Source organism: Carassius gibelio, chromosome A18 (assembly GCF_023724105.1).
Source record: "Carassius gibelio isolate Cgi1373 ecotype wild population from Czech Republic chromosome A18, carGib1.2-hapl.c, whole genome shotgun sequence".
In the NCBI taxonomy this organism is placed as follows: domain Eukaryota; kingdom Metazoa; phylum Chordata; class Actinopteri; order Cypriniformes; family Cyprinidae; genus Carassius; species Carassius gibelio.
The window spans coordinates 7,093,039-7,103,442 of NC_068388.1; positions in this window are offsets into that span (position 1 = coordinate 7,093,039).

Sequence of the window (10,404 nt, forward strand, 5' to 3'; positions counted from 1 at the left end):
ACCAAAGGAAGAAGAACCAGATTCCTTGATGGAGAAATGTCATGAAATATGATTCTGTTCTTGGCTTTATAATGGAGACGGAATAGATTCTAATCTGGATACGGCTGAAACAAACATACCATCATATGCACATAATGTATTTTAAAGATATAGAAACCTAAAGTGTTCACAACAATTTTCCAAAGTTAAGGAGTCTTGTCTATCAGGGCATTATTGTTATTATTATTATTATTAAAAAAATAAATGTGAAAAGATATTGGATTCCTGATTTCATGCTGTAAATATTTATCCTTTTTGTTTGTTGAGAAAATAGATACATTTATATATTGTAGAATATAGTTTTAAGTAATATACTGGGTAATTCATGCACAAATGCAGTTGTATAATGTAATATTGTTTTAGTCCATATTTGTAGCATTAATTCAGGTATCCATTCGTATCTTTCTACCATCTTTTCATATAGCAATGTTTTACTAAGAAATGTTGTTAAAAGGGTCTAAAAATAAATACTTGTCCTACTTCTCCAATGTAGCTGCTTTAAAGGAATGGAAATGTCTTGGTTTGAAGGTCAAGATACACTTGCATATTAATTGTGATTTTATGAAGTAGCTCAGGCATTTAACTAGCTTTTGCATTCATTTTGAAGTCAGAAAAAAATTACTCTGGCTGTCATCATCGCTAAGAACAAATAGCATCTGATAATTTCTCACCAATTTGATTAACTGAAATAATTAGCTCATAAACCAACATTAACATTTCCCAGGCACAGTCTAACAAACTAACTCCTTATGTATAAATAATGTAAAAATTAACCTGTGAAACTTTGCAAGTTGCTCTCGGTTTGAAAATTGATGCTTACACTTTGACAAAAGAATGGGGAACATTTGGAGCAATACTTGCTTATGAATTGAAATGAAAAACAAGCCTTGATTATCCTTTTTTTTTAACATTGTGTCTACAATATAAAGGAATAATGGTGACCCAGCAATGTAGTCAGTCCTCTCCTCCTCACTCGACTGAATGAGACTCATTTTGATTTCATTCTCTGTTTTAGGCCCACATCGATTCTTACCAGAGCTGTCCTGGCAGAAGTTTGTTATATTTAGTCACCGCCTTTTTGTCATAATTACTCTTCTTTAAAACAGAAAACGTGCAAGATCTCGCTGAATGAGTTGAAATTAATAAATGATCATGCTTGGCCATGTGGATCTAGGATCTAGGACATGTAATTGGAACATGTGTTTGGGTCGATGGAAGTGGGCACAGGTGATCATGTCCTCAATGAAGTCAATGGAACTTTGATTACTATTTCCAGGATTAGCCTCTAGCTTGATCTGGGAGAAAACTTAAAGACACCATGAAATCAATAATGTACTTTTGTGTCCTTTAGTCCATGTTTGTTATTTCAGGCTATCTGTATTCTACATTCTCTTACACAAAATGCAATCATTCTCTTACACACAAAAAAAATGGACCTCAAAAAATCCATGGCCTATGTTGCTTTCCTCTTTAAACCAATTAACCCCATTCAAACCTGTTCATGGTGTCTTTCTGGATTTTTATTACAATCAGATGTTTATATTTACACATCTTGATTATTGATTACTGAAATTTTTAACATTTGGCTTGTTTTAACATCATATTGTATTCATGAAATATGTATCTAAAAGTAGCGAGTGAAGGCATATGCTGCATCTCTGTAAGACAGGTTGGTGGCTACATGTCATACTCTCCATTTATTCTTTACACTACTCCATTTATTTGTAGGATAGAAGCAGCTTTCTTCTTCTATGGCATTAGGGATTTGTCTCCACAAATTTCAATGACTTCTAAATCCTTTGAGAGTGCTTTTGCTTTAAATTGGCAAATAGATCGGAGAGAAAACCCTCTCAATGTCAGTCATTCACCTTCTGACCTAATACATTTACTCAACTAAAATATTCAAAATTGTCCAGTTTTCCTAAAAGTGAAGAGATATTTAGAAGAAACGTCTCAGGTTACGAATGTAACCATGGTTCCCTGAGAGGGAACGAGACACTGCGTCCTCTGAAGGGACACTATGGGGAACACCTCGTCGTGACCCGTGTCTGAAGCATACTTTGAAAAACGCCAACGTGTTGGCCAGCGACAGCCTCTGACGTCGCTACCGGCGCGACTATAAATACGCGCCCGTAGGACCCGTCACTTATCTTCTTCATGAAGCTTGCGTCCGAAGCATGGCAGGGAGCTAGAGGACGCAGTGTCTCGTTCCCTCTCAGGGAACCATGGTTGCATTCGTAACCTGAGACGTTCCCTCTCGAGGGAACTTCGAACTGCATCCTCTGAAGGGACACTATGGGGAACAGTATACCCACGCCGCCATGCTGAGGGGAGTGCAGGCCAGAATCATGGCAAACACTAAGTACCAACTCTACCATTTCACCGGGAGTCGCCCCTGGGACGGTTCGACGGCTGTCCATGACATTATCCCTTATGGCCAAAGGCCTAAGCTACATACCCAACTTACCTGAAGGGCCTCGGCCCGGGGTAGAGCTGAAGGCTTGGAATCACGAAAGATTCCTTTAAAGGGATACGGCTAAGAACCTAGCACTGTTTATTACCAAGTCTTGCCTGTCACAAAGGAGGGGCTCTCGTGGCACTCTGATAGAGCAGCTCGTAGATGGAATGGCCCGGGAGCAGAGCAATTGGAGGACGGAACGTACAGATGAAGCCTCGGTCACGCCTGTACCATGGCGTCCAGCCCCAATGGAGCTGGATGAGTCAGAGGAAGCCAGAGGGGATAGTGCGAAAAAGACTGTGTGTGTCATCAGGTGTCAAATAACGCTGACATGGATGCACACACTGTTTAAACGCCTTGCTAGTGGATGCCATGATTACAATAATAGATCGCTCTTACCGTTTCTCAGATGCACGCTTCAAACAAAACAGTCAATGAAGACGAAGAAGATAAGTGACGGTTCCTACGGGCGCGTATTTATAGTCGTGCCGGTAGCGACGTCAGAGGCTGTCGCTGGCCAACACGTTGGCGTTTTTCAAAGTATGCTTCAGACACGGGTCACAACGAGGTGTTCCCCATAGTGTCCCTTCAGAGGACGCAGTTAGAAGTTCCCTTGACAGGGAACTACAATGAAAGTCAGTTTAATCCAATGTTATTTTGGACCCCTATTAAGGGAATAGTGAAAGGGTGATACAGCAAAAAAAAAATCACAATAATCCACAAGTAATCACACATCTGAAGTCCATCAATTATTTTGTTGTTTGTATGAAACTATTAGAATTTAACATGCAAAATTGGTTCAGCAGTTAATTAATTTACAGTTTAAGCCATATAAATATTCAGTGCTCTCATAAAATTTTTGGTCACTTAAGCCATAACTTTTTATTATCTCAATTTAAAAGGCATTAAACTATCTGAATGTCATTGCATTAGAAAGCAAAATAACCAAGTGATGTTTATTTTAAATAAATAATTGATGTTTATTTTAAATAAATAATTGATGTTTATTTTAAATAAATATAGCACAAGAATACTTTATACACAGAATATTTCAATGGTTCAGAATCATTGCACAAATGGTTCAGAAAAGGGAAGTTAATTCTGAGAAAGGTCTGGCATCATTTGTTTGCAGACAGCACTTGACTTGATTCTTTCTATCTAGTGTAATGACATTCAAACATTATTCTTTTTCAATATTTTTCAGAGATGAAAATGTCCATATACTGTTCCTTTTTTGTGTCCTTGTTTCCAGTCACTGTATGTTTTTGTATCTGGGTGACTGTTTGATATAGTGACACAGATGCCAGAGGCACACTTTTCACATCTGTCCTGCTTGGCTGGAGACTAGTAAATAAAATTCTGTTTATTTTTGGGCATGACAAAGCATGGATGTAGGACTGTTTATGTTTTGTTTTTCAGTCATACTTTTCTCTTTCTTTCATTTCTGCTCTCTCTGCACACCATTCACTTCCGCCTGATGCTGTCTCATCTGTGATGTATATTTTTTTCACAACGGCACTTTGAATCAGAAGCATAGGAACAACCTTTAATGTCAGAAGAGTGTGTGATTTATTTTAAAGTTTCCAGCATTGATAATAAATCAGCATATTAGAATGATCTCTGAAGGATCATAACACTGAAGACTTAAGTAATGGCTGATAAAAAATTTAATATTACATTGCAATAAAATGTTAACAATATTACTGTTTTACTGTGTTTTTAATAAAAAAAAAATAGCATTGATGAGCAAAAAAAAAAAAAAAAAAAAAAAAAAAAAAATTATAATTGAAAAGATATATTATTGATCCCAAACATTTAAGCAGTAGTGCATGTGCATGGATGTAGGATGTCTATTCAAAGTGTATGTGTGAAGAAGATTTAGTGCTCAGAATGGTGTGTACTGGGTCGGTGTGTGTGTGTGTGTGTGTGTGTGTGTGTGTGTACCTGCATGCGTGCGTGTGTGCGTGCGGTGTGTGTGTGTGCGTGTGAGATGAATGTGGCAGGTAAGCGCCCTGGGGGCAGATTCCACCTCACATCAGAAGAGAAACCGAGCTGTCGGAGACCTAATTGTCCCTCAGAGCTCCTGATTGGGTAAACAGAGAGAGATCCTCAAGTGTGCCTGCTGGAAATAAGAGCACAATACATCAACACACTGAAGCGCATGTGTGTGTTTGTAAGATAGAGATTCTGCCAACACTAAAGACTCAGTTCTAGAAGACTCCATGACCTCTTTTAAATAAATTCATATTGTTTTATCTGCATGACATACTATAGGTACATACTGCCAAAGCATTGTGCATAACATAGTAAAAACAAACAAATTTATATAAGCATTTATGGTACTACTAATGCAGATGTGTTCACTCATTACCTCTTAGTTTGTGGCATTTATATGATTTGCTTCAAAGATGGAAGTTAGTCCTTCATTTGTAATTTTAATAGAGTGATTATAACTCAGGAATAATACTACTAATATTCTTTTTCATTGCATTATTATTATTATTTTTTTTTTTTGCCTCTTTTAATAAGACAAATTCACACTAAACCAGCAGATGCAGATCAACGCTGACAGCCGACAAATACAGTACGCCATTCCCCAGATGTTCCAAGACTTTACAAATGGCAACTCAGCTTGTTCAGTCAGTAAAAACAAGCGCTGACCTACACCAACAGACGCCAATAGGGGTAACAAACTGATCTGACAAAACCTGCCAAATGTGTTTGTTGCTGTTTGTCGTCATCTGTCGGTCCAGTGTTAATTGCCATTTGATCTTACAATAGAGGCCAGTATAAAGCAATAAGCCCATGAAACCATGATTTACAGTGAATTTATAACAACTAAGGGGTGTTGAAGCAGAGTGTCTAAAACCCCCTTAACTTTTATAAATTCATTGTAAACCACGGCTTCACAGGGTTTATTGCTTTTATTAAATGGTTATTCTATATATGTAGAAGGTTTCGCAAAATAAATCAAAGCAAATAAAATGTAATAATATTAATAAAAACAGTATTCTTCTGCCAAACAATGTAGTTTGGTAATTTACCTAAATTTGTTACTTCAGACTTATGTGCCCTCTAGAAGCTTGCATTCTGCACAAAGTCACTTTTACGCACTTTTAAATTAAATTCCAGGTGGAATGACCTCCCCAACTCAATCCGAGCAGCTGAGTCCTTTGCCATTTTCAAGAATCGGCTTAAAACGCATCTCTTCCATCTTTATTTGACCATCTAACTTTAACACTCATTATTCTAATTCTATTCTTAAAAAATCTAACTACCTTTCTAATCTTTTTGTATTCTATTTTTCTTTTCATTTATTATGCAGTTATATGTGTGTGTGTGTGTGTGTGTGTGTGTGTGTAAAGACCTCTAACTAGCTTGCTCTATTTTTTTTTATTCTATCTGTTTTCTATTTATTTATTATATTATTTAAAATCCCATGCTACGTGTACTGTGTTAACCTAACTGAGACTTGTTATAGCAATTAAATATCATTGCTCTTTTTGTCGTTTTTGATTGCTTCCACTGTCTTCATTTGTAAGTCGCTTTGGATAAAAGCATCTGCTAAATGAGTAAATTTAAATGTAAATGTAGTTCCTCAGAAATGGTTATGGTTACAACAAAGTGGTTGCCTAGCAACGCACAGATATAAACAAATTTGTATGTTTGTAGAGTAATTTACAACAGCTTAGAATGCTCAAGAATCAAGGACAGAACTATCCGTTTTCTTAACTACATTTTTTATGAATAGTCCAATAATGGGGTGTTGTATGTGGTTGCCAGGGTGTTGCTATGCAATTACTAATGGGTTCAGATTAGTTTGTAGTTTGCAGTTCTTAGGTTGTTACTGTATTGTGGGTTTCTATGTTCAGAATGATTTTTAACCTGTTGCTATGCAGTTGCAAGGGTGTTGTGTGTGGTTGCTATGATATTCAGAATCATTTTTTAATCTGTTCCTGTGCAGTTGCTGTAGGATATTTTGGGTGGCTGCCAGGTTGCTGCCATGCAGCTGCTAAGATGTTCAGAATGATGTTTCAGAATGAAATTTTATCTTTTGCCATGCAGTTTCTAGGTTGTTGTGGATGCAATTGCCAATGGGTTCAGAGTATTTGTTTTATTTATTTATTTTTTTTGCATGCAACTATGCAGTTTCTAGGGTTTTATGGTGGCTTACAGTGCATGGCAATACAGTTGCTAAGATTTTCAGAATGACTTTTAACTAGTTACATTGCAGTTTCTAGGATGTTATGCAGCTTTTATAGGGTGTTACATGTATGGTTACCAGGGTGTTACTATGCAGTTGCTAAGAGACTGATCATGATTTTTAACCTGTTGCTAGTCAGTTGTTATTTTGTTGTTGATGAATGCAGCTGCAAAGATGGTCAGAATGGTTATTAACCTGTTGCTTGCTATCCAGTTTCAAAGGTGGTTGCCAGGGTGTTGCTGCACCTTTACTAAGATGTTCAGAGTGATTTTTAACCTGTGGCAATGCTCTTGCTAGGGTGTTGTAGATTATTACCAGGGTGTTGCTATTCTATTGTTAAGACATTCAGAGTCGTTTAAGCATGTAGCTATGCAATTGCTAGACATTTATGAGTGGTTTAGAGGGTTTTACTATAAATTGCTAATATGTTTGGAATTAATTATTGCGTTGCTATGCTAGGGTGTTATAGGTGGTTTCCACGGCATGGTAGCTTTAACAAGCAGCACTAATTATTCAGAAGAGAGAAACAAGCTAAGGTCACACTGTAGACAAGATTCATACTTGCATTTCCCACATTAGCAGTCCTGCTTAATTTGTGAAGATCACATGTATCATTTCTCCCCCACAACAACATTTTCTACCCATCTTCCAGAAGAATATTAATCTATACTATCTGTAGGATAGTCCATACAGTCTTTGTGAGATGTTGAAATTTGAAATGGACAGCAGCAGATCTTCACACCTCTTGTTAGCATATTGTAATAGCCTGCAGGAATTCCATTCTCACCACTGAGGGTGTGAAAACTTAGCACTGGGTTTGATTCACAGCCATGGAAAAGGATGCAGACAAAGACGCAGCAACCCTAGATTACTGTGATTCGCCATTGCATTCATCCGTCCTACAGTCAAAATGAGAGCAGACGTCCAGCGACATCTACCTGTGTCATTCCATTCTCCCACAAGCCCCACTAAAATGAGGAGAGGAGGAATATGTATTTCTTGTACCTGTTTCTTTTTTTCTTTTTTTGCTGAATGGGGTAAGGTACTTTTTAGCAATGTAGAATCATGAATTATTGACGGCAGCCGCATCACCTGGGCCATCTCATTATCGACTCACTATGGAGAAAGATCCAGCCAATCATCCTGCCATCAGTAATATAATTATTGACCTGCATTAGAGACAGGATAGACAGGTAGAACAAAGTAAATGTGGTGATTCTTGAGTTTCCGTTCTATGACATAAGAATGCAGTACACACGCACATGCAGCCATCACCTTGCCAAGGACACCCTGCTCAAGTAATCAATAGCTGCCTGTAATAAGTGTATTAGGAATGGGAAGGCCCTACACACACAGACACAGTAAACAGTGCGCACACACTTAACAACACACACTTCATCACCCAAGCTTAGACTATCTTCTCATCAATACAAAAAATACAAAACAGGTAACTTACACTGTTTTTACAGTAATAATGAATAAGGAATCCCTTTGCTTCCATGTAGATGGTGTATAAGGAGATATGGTTGATTTGCTTACAGTATTGTATCTGTTTTATAAAATTAACAACTTCATTATTTGACTACAGCAACATTCTGTTCTGGTGGTCATTTTTGCACAGGCAGGTGGCATTTACTTTTTTAAGAAAATGGTAAACCCAACATTCAAGCTCACAATTCTGACTTTTTTTCGCAGAACTGCGTGATATATAATTATTTGGGCATTATAAAGTCAGAATTGTGTGAAATAAACTTGCAGTTGTAAGAAAATAGTCAGGTTTTTTTTTTTTTTTTTTTCAGAATTGGACATTATAACTCACAATTGTAAGTTTATATCTCGCAATTGTGTCCAAAGTCAACATTTGTCAGTTAAAATTTGCCTTTTTACCTTTTTCATTTTTATTCAGTGGCAGAAACAGGCTTCCTACCATTATTTTATTTGCATTATACAGTGTATGTATATATATATATATATATATATATATATAATGCAAATTTTACTTCTATTTATTTACTTCTATAATACTATACATTTTTATTTAAACATTACTGATTTTTGATCAGAATATCTTTGTGCAGCAAAAATGACTTGGGGTTGAATGTCGAACTCTGTAATAAAATGACTTGAAATGAACTGACTTATTCCAGTCACAATAACACATCAGAATTACAGTAATTTACACTCATATCATATGTGACAGTTAACAGAAGATAATGAGAATTGCCTGTAGACAGACTATTACAAAGCACTGAAGTCATCACTTTTGTTTGAATATTTAATTTCCATTTAAAGATCAGCAATCGAATGTCACTGTTTGCAGTGAACCTGTTATGAATACATTATTTTGTGTTCCAAACTGTGACAGAACTGCATGTGTTAGCCATGTGTTAACACCATCTTTGGAAACAACTTGTTCCAGCTGTAATCATTTTACTGTGACTGTGTATTAATAGAAATGATTTGATCAGTCTTAGGTGGTTACAGTTTGTATTTCGAGGCTGGTATCTCTGGGAACACAGAGTGATGATTCATTAAGATGTATTTAAAAGTGTCTACAAGGTTAAATTCTTAACCTCTCGCACACTGAAAAGTTGTTAAACTCCCTTTATAATAAAAAACATCACGTGCAAAAAGAGAGGAGATTGTGCAAATGAATCTCACTGGGTAAGTCGAGGTGTTAATGATGTGATGAAAGTGACAAGCAAGATGCAGCTCCTATAATGTCAATGTCTAGACTATCATATTCAAAGTTTTCCACATTTGTACTTGAATATACTTGAAAATTTATGCACAGAAATCTTTAACGTTCTTTAATAAATAGAATGAAAACTGTGTGATACAAACATCACAGGGAAAGTCAATATTAACCTTTCAAAATGTTTTCTTCAAGGACAAATATTATGCTGAGCATCTGCAGAACATTTTTCAGATCCTAAAGCTGTTCCAACATTTTTGTTGAATCCTGAAAATATATATATATAAATATTTTTGGTAAGAAAAAAAAAAAAAAAAACTCCAGTATTCACAAAAATGCCCTTGAACAGAAGATATATGACTGCCATAGTGGTGCTCTAGTGACATCTGTTAACCACATTCCCAATTCTACCACTATCTTTATGAGAAAGAGGACAAAACAAAAGACATTTGGCATGGATGACATTTTCAAAAGTTGGGTTGTATTACAGAAGCACTGTATACACTGTTCCTTGGTCAAGATGAACACAAAATTGCTATCAGGAGATGGTTATAGTGATGTCTTGAATATCCTGTAGAAGGCCATATGTTACTGTCAATTTTGAAATATTTAGCTCAAAGGACATTGTAAGATGAATGTACATATTGTACTGTGCATGTGTTTCATTACTGTACTGGTAAAGCATGTTTACAACATATGTAACATTTAGTGTTTTGATATTCAGAAACATGTTTTGTAGCAAGTTAAAATGTTTGGTTGCATTATATTGAAAAAAAAAAAAAACACCCAGGAAAAAAGAAACCAACTGAATGAAGATTCTGAGATGGAAACCATTCAATGTTTATGAAAGATATTGACTTACTTTGCATGAAAATGGGTTTTATCTCTAATCTCTGAGGCTTGAGGTGAATGTATAATTTTCATTCCATGGTATCTAACAAGTGACCATGTTTTATGCTTGAATGATAATGGTGTTGAGGAATTATTTAAATGGCTTTTCACAGTGGC